Source organism: Pseudorca crassidens, chromosome 15, assembly GCF_039906515.1.
Source record: "Pseudorca crassidens isolate mPseCra1 chromosome 15, mPseCra1.hap1, whole genome shotgun sequence".
Classification (NCBI taxonomy): domain Eukaryota; kingdom Metazoa; phylum Chordata; class Mammalia; order Artiodactyla; family Delphinidae; genus Pseudorca; species Pseudorca crassidens.
The window spans coordinates 19,557,179-19,565,110 of NC_090310.1; the positions used below are offsets into that span (position 1 = coordinate 19,557,179).

The 7,932-nt window shown below is 43.6% G+C and overlaps 1 long non-coding RNA gene across 1 annotated transcript; it reads right to left on the bottom strand.

Annotated features, from left to right (window-relative positions):
• Window positions 1–483: 483 nt before the first annotated feature.
• On the bottom strand, window positions 484–7,657 carry LOC137206351 (uncharacterized). Its single transcript, XR_010934624.1, has 3 exons — window positions 7,417–7,657; window positions 6,746–6,940; window positions 484–628 (listed from the first exon to the last, which is right to left on the bottom strand). It is a non-coding gene; the product is annotated as an uncharacterized lncRNA (long non-coding RNA).
• Between the last annotated feature and the right edge of the window lie 275 nt (window positions 7,658–7,932).

Consider the following 7,932-nt stretch of genomic DNA (forward strand, 5'->3'; position numbering starts at 1 on the left):
TATTATTTACAAATGCATTTTCCGCATCCTCTGAATTTTACAGGCTGGGCTCAGAGAAGTTGGTCACTGGGAGCAAGGTCACACAGCCAAGATGTGGCAAAGTTTGCCAGGGACTTCCTAAATACACACACCAAATTCTTACTGAACTCGGTTTAAATCAATTATCTTATTGTAAAAGTCTCCTGAGGCCACCTTATCTAAATAGCACCGTCATCATTCTCCATTCCTTTACTCTTAATTTTATTCCAAGCACTCACTCATCATTACTTACAGGGTGTATGTTTACTTTTAAATCCTCTGTCTCCCCTTCAGCTGAGAAAAGGGATTTTTGTCTCTTTTGCTTATACTGTATCCCCAGATCTTAGAACACTGCTTGGACATAGTAGGCACTCAAGAAATATCTGTTGAATAACTAAATACATTTTTATGTAACCTATAGAAATACCATGGCGATAAGATTTTGGCAAATCAAGGGCAGTCCCAGAGACACAAATACAATTTAATTCAACCACATCATCAGTGCTTTTCACATGTAACAAATTTCTCTCTCCTTTATCTTTGGTAACTCACTAAAATTTTCTTGCTCTTGGGTCCACTGTAGAACAGCTGCTTTTCTTGAAAAAAATCTCTGTGTGAACGAAAGGGGGAAAATCACATCTAATGAAAGAAAAACTGGACAAGAGAATGGTGAATCGTCTTGGTATCCCTGCCTCCAAAGTGGTCTTTGGTTAATTCCTCCACACCCAATTTAATTAATCAACCTGATGGGATTCAAAGGAGGCCACACCCTTAGGGTAGAGTAGATCAGACCCCTGCCAGAAGAGGAGTAAGTGTACTTTGAAAGAATACAGTCAGTGGTATGACTTGGTCCAACCGTTCTCGTCAGCCAAGAGCCCTTTACAAAGCTTTGCTCACCCTCGGCACTCATTTATGGAGAGCTCACGCCTTAGCACATCAAACAGGTCAAAATGTACTCACAACCCACATTAAATATACTTTTGATGAGATTTTTTTAAATTAATTAATTTATTTATTTTTGGCTGCGTTGGGTCTTTGTTGCTGTGCGTGGGCTTTCTCTAGTTGCGGTGAGCGGGGGCAACTCTTCCTTGCGGCGCGCGGGTTTCTCACTGCGGTGTCTTCTGTTGTTGAGGAGCAGCCAGGCTCTAGGCAGGCAGGCTTCAGCAGTTGTGGCTTGCAGGCTCAGTAGTTGTGACGCACGGGGCTTAGTTGCTCCGCAGCATGTGGGATCTTCCCGGAACAGGGGTCGAACCCGCATTGGCAGGCGGATTCTTAACCACTGCACCACCAGGGAAGTCCCTGATGAGATGTAACTGAGCTGCCTGACTAATTGACAAAATGTTACATCTGGTCCATTTCATTAGATTCCTTTACTAATATCAATTTTGTAAATTTCTTTTGGTTATATGGAACTACATTCCCTGCCACTGCTGTACCTACCTCCCCAATATTTTTGTAAACCCTTGAAGAGCCTTTTGTGCTATACCTATGGTGAATGAAGCATCCCTTTCCAAGCTCCTCCTCTGTAGCAATTTTGGGGCTCTCACATCTAGGATCTTATACCTTTGTCATTCTCAAACCCACCGTACCCTCACACCTCCACCAAACACATACATTTAGTAGATCTCCTACCTTATTTCCTTTTGCTAAAATGTCCTAATTGGGAGACTGAAGAAGCTCTGCCTGTCCACTGAAGGGGACTTGGACTACTACCCAGGCTCCAGAAGTTAGAGTGAGGCCTGCCCCCGCGGAGACTGTATTTATATACATTTATAATCCAATCCCCCAAGTGCCCCAGTAGCAGTGACATCACCAGATTCTTACTCTGGCCTGCACACTCTGAGGCCAAATTCATCAAAGGTAGATACATATATCCCCATACCACCAATGTATCTTCCCCAGATGGTTGATTGATTGCCCTTATATTACCTTTATATTTATTTAATATTGGGGCCTACAAAAATTTTTGCATTTTTAATAGAATCCATCAGTCTTTTTCCCTTCACTTTTTTTTTTGGCCGAACCACTCAGCTTACAGGAACTTAGTTCCCTAACCAGGGACTGAACCCGTGCTCTCGACAATGAAAGTGCCAAGTCCTAACCACTAGACCACCAGGGAATTCCCTCCTTCATGGTTTTTACCTTTATTTGTATACTTAAAAAGGTAGTTCCTGGCCATTCAGTACCCACTTTAGATATTTATCTGCTTACGTGTCCTTCTAGTTTATGTATGAGTTTCCTGAGTTTAAATTAAACTCTGTAATCTATTTGAATATTTCTGTGTATAGGATACACAGAGCAAAGATGATTTTATCCCTTTTAAAATTGTGGGGCTTCCGTGGTAGCGCAGTGGTTGAGAATCTGCCTGCCAATGCAGGGGACACGTGTTCGATCCCTGGTCTGGGAAGATCCCACATGCCGCAGAACAACTAAGCCTGTGCACTACATCTACTGAGCCTGTGATCTAGAGCCCGTGAGCCACAACTACTGAGCCCGCATGCCGCAACTACTGAAGCCCACGTGCCTAGAGCCCGTGCTCTGCAATGAGAAGCCACCGCAATGAGAAGCCCGTACACCACAATGAAGAGTAGCCCCCGCGCTCTCTGCAACTAGAGAAAGCCCGCGCACAACAACGAAGACCCAATGCAGCCAAAAATAAATAAATAACTTGTTTAAAAAAAAACCCATTTCTAAAAAAAAAAATAAAAAATAAAATAAAATTGTAAAATATATTGTTAACAAAGAAAAAAGCATAAATATATATATTATGATTTGATGCAAACTACAATATGATCTATAAAGGGACTTTGTTTTTAAACTATTTTTATCTTACATCTATTTATAATAGGTGATTTTAGTTTTTAGAATATTTTTGCAACCTTATGTTTGACTCCTTCCATTTTGCCTTCTTAGCAGCATTTTAAGGCACATTTAATTTGCTGAAAGCTGAAGGTCATTGATTATTTAAGTCCTCATATGAACTGAGTTTTTGAAAATTGATATGAGCAACCTATTTTCCCTCCACCGTTAATTCATGTATTCACTCAACACTCATTCAATTGGCAAAAGTAAGAAGTTTGACTGGGAATTCCCTGGCAGTCCAGTGGTTAGGACTTGGTGCTTTCACTGCTGAGGGCGAAGGTTCAATCCCTGGTCCCAGACCTAAGATCCCCGTAAGTCATGTGGTGTGGCAAAAAAAAAAAAAAAAAAGATAATACCATGTGTGGGGAGATGGGGAACAGTGGGATCCCCTGTGATCATTGTGGGGTGTGCATTGGAACAGTCATTTGGAGAAACAGTTTGGGATTCTCTTGCAAAATTGAGCATTCCTATACCCCATGAATCAGTAATTCCACTCCTTGATTTGTGAAACAGAGTTAAAATGCTACTTTCCTAGAAACAGAAAGTAGGGGTTGGGGGAGGGGGAAAATGAGGAGGAGATGTTCAATGCGTATAGACTTTCAGTTTTGCAGGACGAAAAAATTCTAATTCTAGTTACACAAAAAAGTGAATATATCTAACACTACTAAAGCATACAGTTAAAAATGTTTAAGATGATAAATTTTGTGTTACATAAAAAAAAAAGACCAGAAATATAGTATCTCAGAAATTCCCTGGCAGTCCAGTGGTTAGGACTCTGTACTTTCACTGCTGAGGGCCTGGGTTCAATCCCTGGTTAGGGAACCAAGATCCCAGAAGCCACGCAACACTCCCCCACCCCCACCCCCACAAAAAAATATATATAGTATCTTTCTCATATTATATTGGTTATATACCCAAGGCAAAATTTAACTCGTGTACTTGCACAAGAATTTCATGGAGGCTCTCTTTTTAATAACAAAAAGCTGAAACAACCCAAATGCCCATGCCATGAGAATAGATTCATTAAACTCCATCCAGACACTAGAATATTGTACAGCAGTGAAAAATAAGTAAAATACAGCTACATGTAACAATATTGTGATGGGAATCTTTTTAGCTGTTCTTGAATCAAAAAAGCAAGTCTCAGATGATGGCGTATTATATAATATCCTTTCTGTGAATTTCAAAAACTAGTAAAACTAAACAATGCGTTATTTAGTAAGTCATATGGATATAACACATCGGCAAAAAGACAACTGGAAAACACAAAATTCAGGAGACTCATTACTTCTGAGAAGGAAGGATGAGATACAGAAGAGGAACCCAGAGTTGTTGGTAATGATCTTGGTCTTGGGTAGGTTCACAGGTATTCATTATTTTAATGAAAAGAAAGAAAGAAAGAACAATTAAACTGCAAGAGAGCCATGCACAGAGCAATGATGACAAGAGGTCATGAGATCAGGGTTATGATTAATCCACTGATGTGCTCCTGAAGTTCCAGCCCTCCCTTCTTCCCACTACCAGCAAAGAATCTCACAAACAGACAGAAAAATGAAGTCCCTTTCAAAGAAACCAAAATTAGGCTAGCTCCCTAAACTCTTGTAGCACTTAATGCCATAACTGTAAAAAACAAAACAAAACAAAACAAAAACACCTCATGTTTTGCTTAGACTTGTATACTTCTGTTCTAGTTTTCTTGGGTTCAGATCAGAGAGGCGACTTGACCCTCAGACCAGACTCTGGGTGACCTAGGGACCTGGAGCCAGAACGTGCCACCAGGGACCTCATGTTGTCCTGTGTCCTCTAACTTCACGTCATAAAAGTGGGACTCAAAACCAGGAATGTTCTGAACAGGTGTGGCCTCATAAAAGTGCCAGGGGACATTATGTAGAGACAGACACACGCCACGCTTGCTTCTCCTAGGAATGCGAGGGCTCTAGGTAAACGCAAAAGATGAGTAGTTCCATGCTTTGTGGCCACCTAGAGAGGTGGGATAGGGAGGATGGGAGGGTGACGCAAGATGGAGGGGATACGGGGATATATGTATACATATAGCTGATTCACTTTGTTGTACAGCAGAAACTAACACACCATTGTAAAGAAATTATACTCCAATAAAGATGTTAAGAAAAAAAAAAGACGTGTGGGAATGGGAATGTTATTGCGTCAGAGCTGAGTTAGAGCTCAGAAACTTGGAGAAGCCTCTTCTCTCTAGGATGAATGTGACCTATTCATTCATTTCCCCAGATATGAACTTTGTAACGAGTGCCAGTGTGTGGCAGGCATCGTGCTGGCTGCTGGGCAATCCGCTGTGAACATATCAAAGCCCCTGCCTGCAGGGCGTTTACAATAAGTTAGGGAAATCGTGTAATTTTAGAGGCTCCCAAACTTGCTGTGTGACCTTGGGAAAGTACTTTAACTTCTCTGGACCTTGGTTTCCTCTGGGACCTGTTTCATGGGCCCTGTGTGACTGCACTCAGAAGGGTCCTGTGCTCGGTTTAATGCTCTGATATTGCGGTCTAGACATTCCTTTAAAGTTTCATTTTCATTTGGCCCTGAATCCCACAAAGTATGTAGCTGGTCTTGGTTTTCTTGATTGGTGAAACAGAGTTAAAATAGTGTTTTCCTAGAAACAGAAAGTAGGGGTTGGCGGAGGGGGAAATGGGAAGCGTTTCAGTTTTGCTAGATGAAAAAGTTCTAGAGATCTGTTGCACAACAAAAGTAAATACGCTTAACACTACTAAGCTGTACGCTTAAAAATGGTTAAGATGATACATTTTATGTTATGCGTAAAAAAAAAAAAGATGAAAACCATAGTACCTTCCTCGTATGTTTGTCAAGACAATTCCCTGACATTGTCTAGCACACAAGCACCATGTAAATAAATTCAAGTGGCACACGCTAGAGATGTTTCTTTGACGCGCTTCCCATTTGGATAAACATAACACCACCACCACAACTCTGGCTGGCATTTGCCACCCCTTTCCTATTCACCACGCCCCATGCCAAGTATTTTTAATGCAAAGCTCCTTAAATTCTCCCAAGAACCCTGCAAATAGGTCCTAATATTATCCCCATTTTATAAACGAGGCGATGAGGTTCAGAGAGGTGAAGTCATGTGCTTGAGGTCACACAGGATCCACGATTTAAAACAGGGTGTGCCTGGCTGGGGAGGACGGTCTCCTAACCATGACTCTATTTGACAGCAGAGGCATCCTATGGAGGGGCCCACGGGGAGGGGCATCCTATCTTCGTGTACCAGGAGCAAGGCTGACCCACTGCCAACAGACTGTCCCCGGCCTTCTTCCGTCTCACAGTTACCCTCTGTTATCTTTGATCCTGTGTTTTATCTTGTCTCTGCTCCTGGATTAAGTTCTCAGAGGGCACAGACCTCATCTGCTTCATCTGTCTTCCCTCAGGCACCTGGCAGGTGCCCCAGATAATTATTTGTGGAGCCCCAAAAGGACGCTTGATAAGTGGTGCTGTCTGGCTTCTCCAGCAGTAACAAGCTTGGTAGATTAACACAGGGCAGTGGCCTTGAATCTGCCTTTTAAGGAAGTGCAAACAGGGGCGCCTTTAGGTACACAGGCCATCTCTCAGGCTTTGTGCGTGCCCCTATCCCACTCTGCATCCAGGATTATTGATCCAATGGGCCTGGCTCTGTGCTGCATGCTGAAAGTGTAGTGTCTCCTTTACCTTTACTATGACACTGTGAGGTAGGTCTGATTCTTTTCCCGGTTTTATGCGGGAGGAAAACCGAGGATCAGAGAAGGAAGCCCAAGGTTACATCCCCCAGAGGTGAGACCAAGGTCACAGCTAGTAGTGATGCAGCTGGGATTCAAACCCAGTGGGTGAGCTGACTTACCCTGTGTGGGGTTCCTCGCTGTGTCTGTCCCCTGTGCCTGCCTCAGGTGTCTACCTGTCTTTGGTTTGCTGCTGATGACAAAGGTATCATTCTCTCACGGTTGCTTATTGAGTGACGGCTTGTTCCTGGCATTGCTCGAGGCATGCAGGGTACAGCAGTGATGCGCAAGTCTTTTGCTCTCCTGGAGCTTCCGATCTAGTGGGGGAGAGCTACAATAAGCAACTAGACAAGCAGAGAGAGGATAACAGTAGAATGTGATAAGTACTATGAAGAAAATTAAACCGGGTTAGGGAGATGGAGAGTGACAGGGCGGTGGGTGAGGGTGACTTAACACTGGCTGGTCAGGAAGGACCTCTGTGAGGAGGTGACATTTGAGTGTGAGGTTCTAAGGGAAGAAGTTTCTAGCTGGGGTGAGTGGCATGTGCAAGAGTCCTGAGGTGTGATCTAGGGACAGTCAAAAGGCTGGGACGGCTGAGGTATGGATAACGATGGGGAGTGACAGGGCTTAGGCCAGAGGCATACACAGGGGCCCAATCACATAGGACCATAAAAGCCATATGAACAAATTTTGACTTAGAGAGGAATGTCCTAGAGGTGTATGAGAACTCCCTCCCATGTTAACATTCAGGGCAATTTAAGTATGGCTGGTACCACAGCTGAACTACAATTACCTTCAGAAGCATCTGGGCGGTTCCAGGAACTTGAAGGGGCTCAGGATAGCATGGGGCTGTCAGGTGTGGTTTACTTAAAGGCAGAGATTGGGTGGCACATACACCATGGCTCATAGCATCCTTCCCAGCAGTCACGTAATCAGGGTTATGGCTTCTGACAGGTGGAGAAGGATGATCCAAAGGATAGCTGTTTCTTCCTGCAGCACCTGGAGCCTGTTCCACCTGTTGTGCAGGCTGGTGACATAGATCTGGCAGGAATGGGTCAAAGGTAACCCTAATTATCTAGGTCTGAGACTTGGTTGAGGAAGAGGCTGGCGGTAGAAATCTTCCCCAGGGAGGCAGAAAAAGGGAGACGGGAGGGGAAAGGCATGCCCATATTTGAGCCCTGACTCTGTGTTGAGGCATGGAGCTTCTTTCCAAAGTAGAGCTCAAAGAGTCTGATTCAGCAGGGCTTGGCGGGATATGCAGGTGGTTCTGATGCACAGCCAGGATTAAGAACCACCACATTCTAGGTTG